Source organism: Neocloeon triangulifer, unplaced genomic scaffold, assembly GCF_031216515.1.
Source record: "Neocloeon triangulifer isolate White Clay Creek 2 clone unplaced genomic scaffold, ASM3121651v1 ptg000002l, whole genome shotgun sequence".
Lineage (NCBI taxonomy): Eukaryota > Metazoa > Arthropoda > Insecta > Ephemeroptera > Baetidae > Neocloeon > Neocloeon triangulifer.
Window position 1 is genome coordinate 6,408,558 of NW_026775545.1, and position 14,847 is coordinate 6,423,404.

Here is a 14,847-nt window from a genome sequence, read left to right on the forward strand (position 1 = left end):
AAAGTTAACTGCTTTAAATTTAGTAGGCCATTTATATTCTCGGTAGAAAATTTCAATATGTCAGCAGCGGTTCCGCGAAACTTTCTGCTTTTAATTATGATGAAATCTCACCGTCAAGCATTGTGGATTGTGATAAAAATTGAATAATTTTTATATCAGGTATTTTAAATTTTTATTAATTCATGATAAACAGCAATTTTGACAGTTCTAGTTTCGGCTTGGGCAGAATAAATTTACCTTTCGTACAGCCTTTAAACTAGTTAGAAAGATCCACAAGACGTATTTAACAATTTCTTTGCTAAATTTTAACACTTTGAATCAGATACTTCACCAAAAGATAATTACGCAGGTAATGAAAAAAGGTCATGTTCACCATTTATTCTCAAAAAATTAAATTACTTAAAAATAACAAAGATGATAAATTAATAAACTAAAATCACCCAAATCATTTCAAAATTGTTTTACTTGTTAATTTAAAAGTTTTGTTATTTCCTTTTGCTAGGTCTGTTGCTTGACCATCCTCTTCAATGCGTGCATCTTTATGTACATTTTCTTGAATTTTAGACAGAGAATCAATTAATTGAATCAATCAAATCTGCAATCAACATTTTATATAATTTAATCTTCAGTTAAATGATTTCAAATAAAGTATTCATATTAAATTCTCCCTCATACAAAAGTCTGAAATCGTTCATCGAAGCGTTTGCGTTGCCACAGCAACAAGGCTAATTCGATTTGGCCCTATAGGAATCGCCTCGGGGCTGCCGAAATTCCGATTGCATAATGTCAAGTGCGGCAATTTGCCGTAAATACAAATAGATAGGCAGCCTGTGTGTGTACACTGCTGGTCTACAAATCGATCGCGTCCGTCGTGTCCCTCAATATCAAAAGACGTCGACGTACGAGGGTTAGTTATTTTCCTATACTTGCTCCCTTGATTCCCATCGGAAAATGGGTCAGTATCGGAATTTCCCATTACAAAAGGGCCCTGGTGCGCGTAACGTGTAATGACGTCTGCCGTAAAACCTCTCCCTTTTATTGTCTCGCAACTTCCGACAACTTTCTCATAGGTTGTAAATTCGTGAAGAGTCGCAGTAAAATTTAAACAACCAGACGCTCGTTTTTTGGTTATGCCAAGAGTTTCAATGCGTTCGGCGTCACTGCGGAATCAATTCGTGTGTTTTCCTTTTACGGCTCAATTATTCAGACCGCACCGGCCGCCGCTTTGCAGGTAAACAGACACACACACACACAACGTGGGATATTAATGAGATTAAGAATTCATGGCGCGGAGCCGTAAATACTGCTGCCAGCAGCAGCCACCGATGTAATTACAACCGGCGAACACAAAAATAAACAGCGTCGCATTGCGAAACAGCCGCCGCTGGATGAGCGCCGGATTGTTTTAACGGATTAATTACGAAACAATTTGCACTGCCGGCGATATATTGCGGACGTCATCCTTGTTTAAGCCGACGCCCGGATATTGTTTCCTAAACCCACGATGAATACTAACAAAACCTTTGTGCTTAATTGAACACAACTGAAATTCCCATTGAGCGCCTCAAAAAGGGATTCGAAAATGAGATCAACCGTTTCATTTTGCGAGGTATAAATTAAATATGAGTGCGTTGTTTTGCACAAGCATTATTCACATTATTTCTTATTCTAATACTCCAGCATCGACTTCAAACATTATTTTACTAGCAAGAATTAAAAATTATTGTTATATAAATTTAGAAAAAAAAGATAAAGAGAAAACTTTACAAATGTTTTATTTTGTTATCAATTTCGACTTTTAAGCAAAATAATATTATAAGATAAATTTATATTTTATTTCATTTAAATTATAGATTTATTTATTGGAATTAAAATAATTTTTTTATGTCTGAATATACATTAAAAATATTATCGTAGGTGTATTTATTTTCTGATGTTTTTAGAAATACAAAAAAAGTATAAATATAGTATTTTATAAAGTCTACCACCAATGGATTTACTTCTGTACAAAAATACACATTGACTAGATCCATCGATTTGAACTTGGTGAATTGATAACATTTCTAACATAATTGATCTGTGGTAAAAGAAAGTAATTATAATTGCAATAAAGATTCTGCCTTTTTTTCTATTATTTATTTTATTATTCTGTTGGTATATTTTAGACAAAATATGTTTGGGCAGCTCAAAACTGTCGAAATGAGACAACATAGTAATAATTTGTACAGAATCATACCCCAGGAAAGGAAACAAAACGTAAAAACCACGTTAAATTTGGAAAACTCCTTTTTATTTTTCATAAATTTTATTTCTGGATTAATTTAAAATCAAATCATAGATTTGTTCAAACTGAGATAAGAGATAAGACAGTCCATAGCTGTTTTAGCTCGCTAGTTGTTATTATTGATTTCTTAAGATATTTAATCATTTTATAGCAATCCAAATTATTTCGATAATAATTATTGGCACTTGGTGTTAATGGTTATGCTCTTTATCCTGTTTTCATTAATTTGAAATTAAATGATTTGCTCTCATTGATTGTGATTAATATTATTAATTAATCCAGTTGATTCAAATGTTATTATAAAAAACAAATTAATAAGCAATACCATTGTTGCAAATCTTTTCCAAATGACAAAATAACTCATGGTGTCCTTGAATCGACACATCCCGCTCTGATCCCGATCTCCATCATTATAATCGTATCAATTTCTCTTTCGCTTCTATTCGATTTGGCAAGAGGACAGAGACACGCAACGGAGAAGACCGATCGCTGCATCGACCGTGACCTCGCCTGCCTTTGTTGTTTTTTCATCAAAGACGGCTCAAACTGCAAAATCTTCTCCGCCACTGTTTTCATTAAAGAAAAAAAACTAATAAAACTTCCAACCCACTTAAAAAAAAGTAATTATCCGACTCATTAGAAAACATCAAAGTTAGTTTTCGCAGTGATAATTGAATCTCGCTCGCGAGAGAGGGCGACGAGTACTTTCGGCTGCAAATGAAATTGTTCGCCTACGAGATCAAGTAACACGGACACGGCGTTTGTTTTGACGCAGTATTTTAATTAGGCGTGGTGTGGAAACGGCCGTCGTCATGTCAAAAGCAGTCGGTGGCTTGCCACGGACAAATTCAAATTGAGTGCAGCAATGTTCATGATAATAAGAGCTTGGCTTTGCAGCTTTGCGATTCATCCATATTTAGTTTGGTGCGGTGTGCAGCAATTCGCCGTTTAAAACAGAGAGCCGCGGGCTGTTGTATCAAAGCGCCGTGTTGCGGTGTCACAAACACACTCGACGATCAGTTGAGATTTATTCGCGGGACGTAAAGCGCAGCTGGCGTGTCTAGACTCGTGCCACTGCAAACAGAATTGAGTTCCGTGCTGTGGAACACTCCGTTTATTTGTTTATTTGTTCAATTGTTGATATTCAGATAGGGTGTCACAATATTAAATTGGAAAAAAATAATGCGCCACTGGTTGCAGTCAACAACTGCTGCCCTTGATAAATATTTTACATGCACCAACAGTTTCCATTCTTTCTGGATGTTAGCCATGAATTAGAGAACAAATAAAAAAACAATTAATTATTTTGAAATGATGCGCGTTTTATTTTGATCAATAAGTGTACATCAATTCCACAAATTCTGTTTTTAAGGTTTATTAGTTTGTTAAAAATTGAATTACATAATAGTCTTCTAAATTCAAAGTATAATAAATCTCTCTAATTCTTCAAATAGTTGTTGGTGTGCGTGATTTTTCCTTTTTTAATTAGTGTAGTGTCTTTGTTTGTTTTGTAAAGTGTAAACTAGAACTAACAAATTATTTATTCAATAAATATATAAACCGTTTTATTTTTTTTTTGCAGCACACACAAAAATAAAAACAATATAAATTTTAAATTATGCAGTTTTAGTATTTTTGAAACCCAAAACATTAAAAAACTGTTTTTTTTTCTTCCCCAAGAATTCAATCATCCTTTTTAAATGTTTTCAGCTTCGTTCATTATGATTGCGTGGACCATCAAATAAGGATAAGCAATCAAAAATTTAAGTCAAGTTGAACCGGTAAAATAAAACACAAAAATTAAAAGTTTGGTAGTGCCTGCTGCACTTCTTATAAAGGGCACTGGCCGACAAGACTTTGTCTTAAACTGACCCTGAAAAAAAGATAAAAGAAGAAGAAGAAACAGCTTCATTTTCATTCTTGGTAAATTCTCCTTTTTCACTTCATAATTTTGATGTTTATTTTTTTTATATCAAGTTAGGAATCATCCTCTAAAGATTTAATTTCTGAGCAAAGATTGCAAAAAGAGGCTTAATTAATCCTTGTCCCTTGTCCTCCCTATAGCAGCAGTGCCACGGTCAATGAAATCTTAATGGGCAGCAAAGCAGCTCGGAGGGTGTCCTTGAAAGTTGCTTCCTTCCTTTCGCCGTCTGCAGAGAAACAGACTTTCCAAGCTCTCTCGCTGTGTCGCAAGACAAGATTTTCCACTGGACCGAGCCCATTATCGTCGTCATCAAACAGCAAAAATACCGACATACACAACTGCCATAAGTAGGGCATGCTCTCGCCAGACAAACTCTTGGTGCTTTTTTCGCCAGCAATTTCGTCGCGTGTTGCATATGTTTGAAATTCGTTCACAATGCGCTGCTCAAATCAAATTAAATCGAGATGATTGCATTTCGGCTAAGAGATTAAAAAATTTCCGATTCTTTGCACGCTCCGAAAACACATTATCCCTCTTTTTTTCAGCGTAATCGCCTCGCTGACCAATATTTATGGCGCGACTTAATGGCCCTAACGCGTCTCATGATCCACCCTGAGGCCTGTTTAATCTCATTTTTAATCCGCCACAGAGCGCCGACTCAATTAGGCAATTAGCCTGCCTCATTCTAATTTACTGGAGCCGCTCAGCCAAACTTGCTGAGGTTTCTCGTTTTTATGGTGGACATTAAGGCGGCACAGAAGATTTACGATGGAAATCCTCCAGTGACGCATTTTCTCTAATGAGGTGAACAACTGCTGTGGCAAAAAATCCAAGCTGTATTAAATGGTGAAAAATAATCTAAACTTGTCATAAAAAATTTGAAGCCGATCATTAAAATTTTTGAAATGGAAATCTTTTAGTTAGAAAATTACCAGCAACAGTTTTACTTGCAGAAGAAAGTCTCTAAAAGTAGTTTTTTTTTCGTATTAATTATGATGCCATTAATTAATTTTAGATTAAGGTAACATAAATTAAATAAATTTAGTAGAGACTAGTCCTTTCATCTAATATTTCTCGCAATCAAAATCCAGGGATGCGTTCATGCTATATAACTATTTTTATTTGATTTTATGGAGAGAATTTACATTCATGAATTATTAAATTCAACATAAGAACGTACCGTTCAAAATTTTAATTTAAATAAAAAACTGCTTTATTTTTAATTATGTAAATTTTGAATTTTGCGCAGTGCATGAACTTATATTGCTCAATTCACATTTCATCAGATTAAGCTTAATTAACACCCAACCAACAGGAATGAACATTTTTTTAAAACTAATTTGCATTTCATGGAACGCGTTTTCCACTTCATATCCAAGGCCGTTTGGTGGCGCGAAACGGTAGCCGTGGGCCCATTTGTCCGCAACTCTCAAATTATTTCGGTGCTTTTTATTTGCCCTCGACGTGCTTTCCAACCGCACACATTTCCCGCGCCACGCGTTCTTTTCCGCCGCAACTCTCGGCCCGTTGATTAGATTAGCAACGAGTGCCGTTAGTGCTCTCCGGAATCGGCATAATTGCGTTTTGGAGGCGCGCGCGCCGATTTAATCAAATGCTGCTGCTGCGACGAGAAATGAAATTCCGCGTGCTATGCACATAGGCACCGAGTTTGATCAAACGCCCCATGACGTTTAATCATATACGTTTGTTTGCGTGATTCATCGAGGTAATTTTGTTTGTTTGTGTTTGCCTCGTCGATTGCTTCGCCGCTCTTTTCGTTTCTTTTTTACGTAAAAGATCATAACAATTTTCAAAGCTTACATGCGTTTCTAAATTAAATGTCACTATTTCACCTCCTAAAATCATTTTTTACAGTAAAAAAATGTTAAAATTAAAAAAAAAAATCTATAAAATTTTGTCTTATATTTGTTATGATGTATTTTATGTACAATGAACATTTTGAACTTAGAACACTACTGAAAAGCGCAGTCACATCAATTAACATTAATTATATATAGCTTATGTTCAATTATTATTAACATTTTTTATATATTGATAAATAAAATACATAATAAAAGCGAAAAAAAAATATTGCCATGGTGTTTTTTTATTTTTCTTTAATTATTTAAACAGTTATTGATATTTAAATTGAAAAGAAAAATATAAATAATAAAAAATTAGAAAAAGAAGCCTCTTAATAATATACAAATTTATTCATTTGATAAAAATATTATCTTTTTTTCAATTACAATTATTTAAAACAAAAGAATGTCATAAGCGACAGCCAATTTATTACTCATGGAGATATAATGAGCCTTTGATTTCATAAATTTAATTCAAAAACCAACAAGTTAGAACATTAGGAAATTATAACTTCCATTCTAATTGTGCACAATGCAATTTCCCGACCCTCTACATCAAGCGTTGTTCTATCTACCCATAGCAACCCCAAAACCCTTAAACTCGGCTAACTTTGTTTTGCACAACCTGCAGCGTTTGCCACTTTGTGCCGATAGAGACAAACTGAATTTGGCTTGATTATCATAATGCACACACGGGCGTATAATTAAGTAAGTTGATACCGTGCATGCACATGGGCTGACAAAATACACGAAGCCTGCCGACATCACAAGAATTCGCGATTAATTCGATAAACCGGCGGCTCGTTCGTTCCGCCTGCGTTGCCGCTGAAAGTTTTGGGGTTCTTCATTTGCAGGTATGAACACCGGCTGCGCAGACGAGATAAGTTAATTAAATTTCGCAAAATGTGTGCTTGCCGGAGGCAGCTTTTATCGGCCAGCACTTTCCGATTTGGCCAGCTGATATTAATTCGTGTCACGATGATTAATTTTCGCCGACGCGCGTATTAATTTCACACGCTCATTGCTATTCCTAACGCGGGGCCACCAGACGCGGCTCCTGCAGTGTGAAACTGCTAAAGACAGATTTTGTTTAAAATATTCATTCTTTTCGTTCAGAATGTGTGAAGCGCGTAAAATTTGTATGCTGTCGCAACAGATGCTGCTGGGACCTGTTATCGTTGAGTTCAAAGTCGATAGATTTTCTTTTTGTAGTTGGTATAGGTAGGGCTTGGTCCGCGCCTTATAAATGTTTATTCTTTTAAGAATAATTAAATTAACGCCTAATAGTTCCTTTCAATGGAATAATGAAATATAATAATAATATATAGCAGTCAATTATGAAAATTCATTAATTAAAATTAAAGCTTTATTAACTTATGCACCAAATTTATAATAATGTTGAAAACAGAAGAATAGTACAGGACAGGACCAGGAAAAAATGTATGTTGTGAATTTTCGCAATTATGGAATTGAGTGTTGAGAGATAAGATATAACAATTAATTTTTCTGTTTAGTTATTAAAATATTATTTAAATTTCAAAAATCTCTTAACATAATGTTGTCACAATAATAATTTTTAATCTGTAAATTTTCAATTAAATTAATTTAATTTAAATAGGTAATGTATATAAATTGTCCATTTAAAACTTATTCGTTTAAAATATAAAATCAATTAAAAATAATTAAACAGGAAATTTTGCACAGACGTAATGTAATAGCAAAAACTCAGAAACTGTAAAACTGAAGTAAGAAATAATGGGCTTATCCTCGTTAAACATGTGATTGTGTTATTATTATTGAAAAACGGCACCCAATCTACGACCCTACTGCACACGGAAGAAAATTCCTGAATAGAATAATAAATTATTATTAATTTCAAGACCATTTTTAAATCAAACTAACAATTAATATAATCTTAAATGTATTACATTTTTGCACAATCGGATTCTTATATATTCAAAATAATATTGCTTGAAGAAAATTACACAATTATTTGTTTCTGCAAATAAAAGCTTATGTTTTTTGTTACGGATTTCTATAATATTCTTCAAGGGGTAAATAAGCCAAAAGACCACCATTTAAGTCGCATACATACACACATGTAGCATTATTTCTAGCAAAACCCTCCACTTGAAGACAAAGGCGCACGTAAATTAGTTTATCAAGATGCAAGATAAACAGCGTATTTTCACTATGATTGCCGCTTTCGCAGTTGGAAAACGCCATTCGCCGTTGGAAACAAGTCGCGTAATTGCACGCAATTTGTCGAGAGAGGGAAGCCCCTTTTTGTATCCTATTCCGACTATCTAGGTGGAAAATCGGCTCGGCGGGCGCTGCGGCTCACGTTGCGCTATTCCATGCGGTCTGGCCGTTCCGACAACGTTCCCACCAATCTTTGGCTTGGCCACGTCAAGCAAGACGTCTGTATCGATCTGCATGTGGCCTCCGTCGAATGCGAGAGAAGAGAAAGACGCGTGCATAATTCATTTCGAATTGTGATGAGTCACGTTTCGTCAAACATTCAAAACTGGGTCGCTGATATTCAGAACCGCAACCCTTTACCTGCTGCTCGAGGAATGGAAGTCGTTAAGCTCGAGCACCACTGCATGCAGACCAAACGAACCAAGGGTCTGGAGAGGACGCCTCTTCACGAAGGCATTGCAAAAACATGGCCCCTCTCGAGAGATACGAAATTCGCCGATAAAAAGCAGCAACAGCTCAGGTGCTCTCGCTGTAATTATTGTACGTCTTTCCGTCTCCCTATTAAACTTTCACAAGCCCCTTTCCGACTTGTTTATTCTCTTCGGAGGGCTCAGCGGGTATTAAAAGTGATTTCTATTTGCTCTCTCGTCCACTCGGCCGGCGCACTACTTGCGAACTTTCACCCTGATGAAAGGAAAATACGTCGCATGGGCAAATTGTGTTTAAGGACTGACGAAGCAAATGTTGGTCTTGCCTACTTGCTGGAAGTTGAGTTATAAAAGCAAATAAGGGACGCTTCAAAATTGCTTTCAAAAAAGTTAAGAAAATGGCAAAAACTGGGAAATGTAGGTATGTAGGTCAAATAAATATTTTTTCTTCTGATATTATTTCACTTATTATTATTATTTCTCTTTTGGTTGTCGCCCAGAAAGATCCAGATTTGAGAAAATTACCTTTTTCTTCTTTAAAAACTCTTTATTATCTAGAGCCAGGAAATGCTTTTTTTTCAAAAAATAATAGTTAATAGTTGCAAAGTTAATAGAAGCTCGTCAACACTCGTCAAGATAAGTGTTCCAGTTTTCAAATGTGCCACTTCCCGCGCTTCGAGCAAACGTCCTATCCATAGTCACCTTGCATATCGAGCAAGCACATTATCGTCAAAAATAGGAGGTACTTAAATTTGCATTTTCGTATCATTGCGCGACACAATATCCGCACGTGCTGCAAAACACAACGTACTGCACGTTCGCGCCATTTGAACGAGACTCGGCGTTCGGCACTCTTTTCAGACCGGCTTTTATTTCGGACAATGGTGTAGAAGCGGCGGCCTGGGCTGGAAACACATGAAAGCGACGCTCAAACAAGTGCATTTTAAGCACTCGAGCGCACACATAGGCACTCTATTTTGACGCTCGCAAAAAGCTAAAAACGAAATAATACAAAGAGAGAATGAAAAATTCGTACTGCTTTTGAATCACATTCATTTTTAAATTACAAAAATAATGGCAGCTATTTCACGCTGGTGTGCTTTTATTTCGAGCAGTGAAAGTGAAATGAGTTTTAATTAAAAAATTAATATTTCACAGTTTTGCTCTCGCCAGTGGCAGTCAATCAACGAATGGCCCTTGGGCGTGCGTTGCGAATATAATAACAATAAACATGCAATTTTCAGTACTAGGGGTGCGAAATAGAGCTTGAAAATCGATTCAACGTGTGATTAACTCTGCATTGATTTAACTATATATGAGACACTGGTGTACGAATTTAATGGAATTTCGCGAGCGGCGCCCGCCACTTCATGCACTAATGATGCTGCAGGGGCGATGCGGGAGCGGAGAAAGACTCGCTCGGCAAATTTACACGCATGATTGTGCCGATGATGGATCGGCGCGCCTGATTAATGGGCACTTCAGCTCAGAGATTCATCCTCCCGCTGCTGGTTTATTGTTCCGCGAACGGACGTTTTTAGACTCGCTGTTTGGTTTCAATGCTGAGGACGTTGTGCCTAAAATAATGGTGTTTTCACTTTTCAGACATGAGACAGTTTGCGCACTTGAAAAGCTCAACCTCTTTTCATAGCAAGCACAAGTTTTAAGAACCTCAACAGTAAGCAAACTTTTAGCTAGTTTGGCCAAATTTATTTAGCATCACCAAGACGAGGTTCAAATGTTTTTGGCAGAAAAAATGATTCTTCCACCACCATGTCTCACCCTTTTTGAGTGAGAATAATTGCAATTATGACATCAATCAAAAAATAATTTTGTTATTTCGTTTCCGGAGAGTGCTTTTATTTGGAAAAAAAATCGAAAACATTATCTAATATTTTTCTTTAAAAAATAAATATTACTGGAATTTCATTATTTATGTGTTGCCAGATATTTTAGTCCTTTCCGCACTGGTCCTTGCGTGTGAAGTTAACAATCTCCAAAATGCAAATGTTGGTTTGAATTTTTACGCCATTTATATTTGGCTAAATCTCCACACATGCAAATTAAAACGACTCAATAAACTTGCGTTGCGATTGCGGAATTATGGTTGTGGTGAGCCGCATTATGACGTCGACGGGACAAGGAGAACATAAACATCGCGCACTTCACAAGCGCTCGCGGCGGGTGTACTTTCGGAAAGCAATCAAAACCAGAGAGAGACGAGGAAGAAGAAGCTTCTCGCAAAATTTGCGTTTAAAACAAGGACACGCCATTAGCCGGAAAAAGCTCGTGGATGCTAAAGATTTTCCACGCGTGTGGAAAATTCGTGAGCGGTGTAATGGGAATTTCTAGATGAAAAGAATCAAATTTGCACGGGAACAAAGGACGGGGGTACGCGTGCGGATGATGAATGATGAAAGGAGAGGACGAGGAACAAAAGGGCAAACGAAACACGAAACGTACGGCCACTTTTCCAGCAGCACCGGCGAGGAAGGATAAGTGAAAAGACGTGTATGTGTGTCAACGCGTCTTTTCTGCAGGCAGACAACATCAACACAGAAGCGGCAAAGTGCGAGACTCCAGTCAATTTCATCCAAATAAATATTATCCATCCATCCCGCTGCCGAAATGGAAATAAAGCTGCGATAAACACGTCAAAAGTGCGAGACGACGTAAAATAAACAGACCGCCGAGGAAAATCGTTTTTATCGGATGGAACTCTCACGCGAAAGTGTTTTTGGCGGAAAACGCAATCGTTCGTGAAGTTTTGTGTGCTCATATCAGAAAATATAAGGGGGCAGAGGGAAGCATGCAAATGAAAACACGGCTATAAAAACGAGCTGGAATAATTTAGTGCACGCCTTCTTTATTTTCTTATCGGAGAGAGAAATAAATGATTTTTGCCGCATTTCGCAGGAAAATATTTCATATAATTCGTGCAAAAACAACGCCCGAGGGCTTGGAAATCATACCGAGTGGTTTTGTAATTTTGTAAGGGAGGCCTGCAGGGCGAGCCGTGCCAACAAGAAGGACAAGCACATGCAGATAAAGCACTAGCTCGAGCCGCTGCTTGTCAAAATGAGACGGGAAAGAGACGCTGAGGGTAGGGATTATATCAAGCAGGGAGCAAGGAAAAGTTTGCCCAATCTGGGTAATAAAACAGAGAATGGAGAGAATGTATAATGCAAAATATTTTCTTTGCACTTTAAGTAAATTGGAAATTTTAATCAAAATAACTGCTTCAAATTCAATAACTTAATCTTTTAAAACAGCTCAATATTCAAATATTTTTGTTTAAAACTCAACAATTTACATTAAATTTGATAAAAATTATGAAAATAAATCAAAAATTAAATTTTAAATAGAAAACTATTTATCTAAGAACATTGTTCTAATTGTAAATAATAATGCATTGATATTTCTAAAATTACCATCAATTAATGAAAACTTTCAATAATAAACTATTTATATTAAAATACTCTTTTTATATAATTAAAAAATATATTTGGGTATTTTATTTGAAAATTAAAACTCAGACGGGATATTGATCTAAAACATAAAAAAGTCGCTAATCTCATACAACCTTAGACCCAAGGCAAGTGGAACATTCAAAGGCGCCTGTCACTTCAGTTTAACCCCGGATTTCCCCTGAAATTAACTTTGAATAGAAGAACGTCTCCTGCATGTATAGTCGTCAATTGACTCACACTTTCCGAGCCGCTCGGCAGCGACACATTAACATTTCAAATACACACTCCGTCAGCAAACGTGGCATGTGTGCCAATAAATTTCTCAGTCGGCAACGCCAGCAAGATGGTTTAAGATTTAACGCATCCATGATTAATTCCCATACAGCGGAGGCAACTTGATTTGAATTATTCGCAGCCGGCGCTGCATAATTGAGTCACATGGTTGCACCTTGCCGCGAGAGTTTCGTTCGTTTGTATGCATAGTAGCATTTTGACTTTTGGGCCGCCTCCAAGTGGAGCAACGATGGCCGACTTGTAATGTTCCATCGAAGATCGAGACGAAAACACTTGTCTGTAAATAACAGGGGGGTTGGTTCGGTGCAGGAAAAAGAGGGATTTGCAGCGATTTGTGTTTGTCAGCGGTCGCAAAATTAAACGAGAGAGAAAAGAAGTTTGGCCGAGAGGGAATCAACAGGATCGAGAGTTTTGTTGGTGAAAAGGGAAAGGGGAACTAGTTATCAACGGGGCTGACGGGGCCGTCCGATCACGTGTATTTATCGTGTTTTAAGCCCACCGCGTGTGTCGCCACGGAAAAGAAGTGCGAGACGAGAATCTCAAGCAAGTGGGCCATCGTGATTGTTCGCGTCGGCACTTTTCTTTAACTTTTCCGCCCAAAAACGCAACCGGGGACTGGACCGGGTGTAGTAGCAGCGAGAGCTTTCTCCGTGTTATTGGCAGCGACTGATACTGTGAAAAGAAATTAGGCCTTGTCGTTGGCAATTTGTAAGAGTGCCGTGCTAATCAAAGCTGAATTCTTATTGATTTCGAGAGAAATTAAAATTAGGCTCATTGTCAGTGGAATCGAGAAGTCTTGAAAAAATGAATTAAAATCGTTTTATGGAAAATCATTCTAAATTAGGAAATTTACTTTTTAATCAATTAATTTAATAAGAAGTGAACAATAAATTCAGTATAAAGGAATAAGTATAAATCAATTTATATGTATGAGAATGATTGATGGTTTAAAACTGAAAATTATAAGCTGCGCAATTAAATGTACTTATACTAATTTTGAGCATAATATAATAAATTTTCACTTCTAAAAAAATTAATCTTCCAAAAAAAAAAACAGTTTTAACATTTACTTTAATTTATGTTATTCTTCAACTATTTCAATTAAATGTACATACGTTGACAATTGGAAAATTGAGATTAAATTTTTTCCTCCCTCAAGTTATCTCTTCCTTGATAATAGGCCAGTACCAGGCACTAAAACGTCCAGCTAGCTTGGAAGAACTATATATTAATTTTTTTTCATCCCATTCTCCACTCGCTTCAGAGCAACAGTATCCGTTTTTGGGGCTCTACCATGCATGTATTTTTTGTTTCGCAGTCTAACACCCCAAACTCGAGACAATCTGTCTTTGCCACACTTCATTGTGCACAACTTTACCATGTCGTTTGCTTCCCTTTTTGCATGGAAGATGGACGACCCGAGTTTACTGCTAGACACGGCGCTGAAAAAAAATCGAGCTTTTGAACTTGTCCTTTTTTCAGTTCTGCGCATATCTATGAATGATGTGAGAGAGAGAAAAAAAAATTCCAACTAGGCAGAAAAGGGCAAATCGATATCAAAGGGCTAAAAGCCGACCCACAAAGAGCAATTTCTTAATGGATCGCCCTCTCTTTCATAGCAGTATTGCCACCCTAATGTTCCCCATTGCGGAAAACATGAACGACTAAAATAATTGTGTCAAAGTGGTACATGCAATTACCCGCCGGTTCGGTTCTATTGCCGCGGCAGACCTCATTATGCGGTTTTTGCAGAACGTCTATAATTTATGGCACCGGAATAAACATAATGGGCTTGTTTCGCTATTCATTGTAATGCCCTAGCCGAATGCAAAATTTCGTGGGGAGGACTTTCTTGTTGGATTTTTATCTCTGCGAGCTCGTAAATCACGGCCTGAATTATGCGCGTAATCCAAAGTCATAATAATCGTTTCTCTCTCTTCAGCCGCCATGAATTGCAAATGCCTGCTTTTTTGGAATGAATTTTTTTGAATGGGAAATTCTGCTTGTTGCCTTCCGGCAAAGCTCAATCCATCACTTGTCTTGCCGCCTCGCGTAATTAACTGCGAAATCGCGGCTGAAACTTGACGCGACGGCGATTTATTTCGCTCTCTCTCTCTCCAAAATAAAAATCCCAGGCGGATTAGGGCTCGTGTAGAGTGTGCTTACCGTGTCAATCTGGCCCGACTTGCGTGGATGGAACTCTGGCCGGCAGAGAGATGGTGAGCGGATTGCTGGTTGCCTGCACAACGGGACCTGAAAGCACAATGAGAGAACGACCGTCACTGACAATTTCACGGAATTACGCCCCGCTGACCCCATTTTTTCCAAGCGGAAAAACTTGATTTTCTGCTTGAACATGATTACATTTCTTAATCCAGAAAGA

At 37.2% G+C, this 14,847-nt stretch overlaps 1 protein-coding gene across 4 annotated transcripts in view; it reads right to left on the reverse strand.

The window, feature by feature from the left end:
• The window catches only part of LOC132205488 (glutamate-gated chloride channel), an 80,872-nt gene that overhangs the window by 35,651 nt on the left and 30,374 nt on the right, over nt 1-14,847 (reverse strand). For all 4 annotated transcript variants that reach the window (XM_059634561.1, XM_059634560.1, XM_059634559.1 and 1 more), the window contains exon 2: nt 14,631-14,717. The gene's annotated coding sequence lies outside the window, so the exon portion shown is untranslated. The remainder of the gene's footprint in view (nt 1-14,630; nt 14,718-14,847) is intronic.